A 4,163-nucleotide genomic window follows, 5' to 3' on the forward strand; every position below is an offset into this window, starting at 1 on the left:
GGAACTTATCGAACGAAAAGTTTGTATCTTGTTAATTTTGTCTGTTGTTATTTTCCAATAAGTTAAAGGTTGATACTAAAACATTTAATTCTTTCACTTCTTATCCGTAAAACCATTCGTCAATTTACCAGTACACGTCTTACAATAAGAGCAAGTGTGCGAGCTCTTATCCTGAACGCTGCGATTCCCGATTTGTTAGGAAACCATCATTTTATTTGCATTTGACTCAAAGCCTCGTTTCGTTCGAGTGTTCTTCAAACCACATGTAGGTAAGGCTGAGTATTGAAAGGCGGATTTTTATATGAGTAGTGAAAGTACATTTGTCAATTCATATGTTACCAATATAAGTCGGAACTGAATTTACTTAGCCATTCAGTGCTGTTTTACCTACTCTAACAATTTATTCTATTAGATATCTAGCTAATTAATGTAAATTTTAAAGAGATTGGCAATAGAGAATGCTTTGCATCTGTTAACATGAAAAGAATGCTGGAGTTCCATTTTCTTTGTTCGTTTGAAATAAACGCAACCTTACAGTTGGCCAGTAAATTAACTCCTGTACTAATAATAATAATGTTTTTTTATATGTTTAAATGTTTTTTATTTTTATATTTAATATTTAAAAATGTAATTAATATGTTCAAGAATAAATAAATGAAAACAATAACGTAATTTAAAAAAAAAAAAATGTTCAAGGAGTCCATCAGTCACCTTTCCATATTTAACTTCACGAAAAGATATGTCGAAGGTTCTTGTCAAGTTTATAACAAATAAATAAAACAGTGTGTACACATCTCAACTATTTCTTGAATCCTGTTCGAGCGTCGATAAAAGCGCGGTTACGCTATTATAAATCCATTTCCCTCATATTTGCAAAACTAGTTCCTATAGCATTGCCAGTATGAGGCTGGAAGTGCATTCAAGGAAAAGTTTTCCCTGAACCTACTTATGATTGTCGTTTTACGTTTTATTTATTGGTTTTAATAGATACCTATGATTGTGATTCATAGATTTAGGTATCTAGAGGTACCTATTTGTAATTCACATTTCAGTATTTATGTAAACTTAGTGCACCCGGATAGACTAGTTGGGAAATAGTTGTGAAAAGGCTTGGCTTTGCTGTTTGCTTACTTGAACGTGCTAATCTCGGGCAGTAGTACAGGTCCGATTTGAAAAAACATTTCTGTGTTAGATAGCCCATTCATAGAGGAAGGCTATAGTCTATTTTTATCGGGGTATGTGCAGAAGTTACCATGGAAAACGGGTGAAACCGCTGGCAGTAGCTAGTCTATATCTTAGAATCTTTTCTTATCAAAGAGTATCTTCCAGTTGCAAGCGGCATTAAAAAAAAAGAGTGCTTTCATGCAGGCACCTAGTTATGGCACCTAATTAAGAAAAATTGTCTACTGCATCTTCTAACATAAAATAAAATCAAGAAAGTAAATGAACCTGTTGAACACCTCTAACGAACAGTAATAACGCTCATAAACTAGGCGTTTCTTCTTCCAGTCTTACGTAACGCTAATTAACATAGTGCTGTAATTACTGAAGCTTCTAGAAAACTAGAAAAATACGTTTATAACCTACTTCTCCTACTTAATGAAAAAGTTTGTAGGTATGTGGGTATGTTTATTACTCTTTCACGGTACACTCTAAGTACTGTGTGGTACTGTACTTACGCTTACCACAGATAAAACTACTGTATCTATGGAGATATGTTGATTGTTGATTATGTTATGGTTGTTGAAAAGTTGATATAACCCACGAACTTGGCGGACACACTGCCGTGTGTCTAGATTATGACTAAAACCCATGTTTTAGTCATAATCAAAATAACGAACCCTGTGGTACCCTCCTGCAAATGGTTTCTTTGTGCAACGCAGGTGAAGCTGCGGGCATAGCTAGTCTTTAAAAAGTGCCTAAGCAAGTAGATCCAGGTATAGGTGCCTAATTAAATGGAAGTGTTTCATTTAATTTCCTAAAAAAGGGGCCCATAAATAAATCGTAGAGATTTAGTCATAGACAACTGGGCCAATGATAAACTCCCAATCGAAATAGACAATAAATTAGTTAATCCCACCAATTAATGTTTTCCTTTCAAAATAACACAATTTGGGTCATCTATCCACATCTGTCTGTCGAATTTAGGGAGTGCCCTAAATCAGTAACTAACAGTTATGGGTTGCTATATAATTAACTAAAGCGCGGTTGATTACATCGAGACCCTTGGCTTGATTGCCTTTAGTTTTATTTGCTTTGATTTTGAATATTATCGTTATTTGAGTTTATGATGTAAAATTGGTAGGGCTAAATAGTTAGGTGGGTACTATTTGTGTTCTAACTAGCTGATATACCTATTTTTGAACAAATTAAGTGGCTTAAAACAATTGATAAATGTTGGAATCATGATAGTTAGATCCCCTACAGATGCTTAAACCAGTGGTGATATACGACGTGTTAAGAAACATTTTTTCCAAGCATAAGTTTAAGCACAAACCTCTTAAGGGTAACTCTTTCGAACTCCCAACAGCTCACGAAGGCTTTGATATTTTCTGATTAATGCATAAGGACCAACACATTCTGGGGGTAAGAAAATCCTCTCAACACAGCCTTACAACTTACCTACACTTAGCACCTTATATAAAGGAGTTAAGGTTTATTTTACTTTGAAGATTTTTTATTCCCAGGATCGCACTCAAAAGTTGTGGGTAATGAAAAATGTAAGTTGGTAAAGTTAGAGTGTAGTCGGTACTTACGGTATCGCGTGTCGAATGACAAATGGGCCGCTTTGACCCGCCCTGATCCTTCCCCGAGTTGGCCAAGTATCAAAACTTTTGTAAGTAATACATAAATATTATTTTGTTCACCAAGTGTTCGTAAATAAAAGTGCTTTTAATAGGTACGAACTTCTAATGGAATGTTAATCTTTTTGAAGATTGTTGGCGTAATTGAACGGTAACTTTTAGTGGGGTTTATAGTTTGGGTAGTTACAAATTGCAGTTAACTTTTATATAGACTGAGTACTCATCTATGCCAACCCACGTTTAATGGGTGTCATGAAAATGAGTAAAAGAATGGGTACGTGACATTTTTTTATTATCATACTATTATTACAAATGCGAAACATTGTAAAGTTGTATGTAGATGTAGTAGTATATCTATAGATGGTATATAGTGTAGTATTTAGATGGTTGATACTCTTTCACGCAAAAAAAGCTACTTAGGTAAAGGATTTCGATGAAAGTTGGCAGTAGATGCCTAAGTTAGCTAGGTACAGCAAAATAACAGATATGTACTTACGTTACTTTTCTAGTTAGTAGGTAAGTGTTCTAGTTGCCTCAAGAAGCGGGTAAAACCTCTGGCAGTCAGGGTATGTAACTATAAAACACTGTCTTCTGCCAGCGGTTTTCTTACAACCTTTGAAATTCCACTTAGTTAGGTATTTGTAACGTTTGTCAAATTCTCCAACCATATTTCACGCTTTACGCAGAGTAATGTCAAAACTCCCGCCATCTCAATGACTGTGCGAAGTTCAAGTAACGTTACTCGTTGTCTATTAAGTGAGGTGACTTGGCTGATATTCGGCCAGTCACGGCCGATCAATGGGTCCATTAGCCGGAACAAGGGCTGTTCTAATTAACGGCCTTAGGATGCTGGAAATTTTCGAAATAGGGAGTTTGAAGGAATTATTGATTGATTTGGTAGAACCTACTGGCTTGCGTATTTCAGAAAATATGTATATCATAGGTGTAGGTTCTCCAATAGCATTTGAGCATGAATGTAGAAGGATATAGAGGAAGGCGACGACCAAAGAAACGATGGATGATTTTGAAAGTCGATATGGCTAGAAAGAATGTCACTTGTGAGATGACGGCAGATATAAGAGTATGGAAGAATTGAAATAAGAGCAGGAGATAAATTGAACGAAAGACATTTTTATAAAAATATTAAACTTTATTAGTACACAACTGATATGTTTACTTTTAAGATCTTAGTACATAACAATACTGAAATTAATAGTATACAGATATTACTACTTTAAAGTAGACAAGAAATCAAAGAGAAGTTTGACAATAACATCTAAATAAACATATTAAGTAGCTATTTTTGTTTAATATTTATTTTTGTGACTTTTAAGATAGATATACATTATACATACTTGT

Source organism: Helicoverpa armigera, chromosome 9, assembly GCF_030705265.1.
Source record: "Helicoverpa armigera isolate CAAS_96S chromosome 9, ASM3070526v1, whole genome shotgun sequence".
Lineage (NCBI taxonomy): Eukaryota > Metazoa > Arthropoda > Insecta > Lepidoptera > Noctuidae > Helicoverpa > Helicoverpa armigera.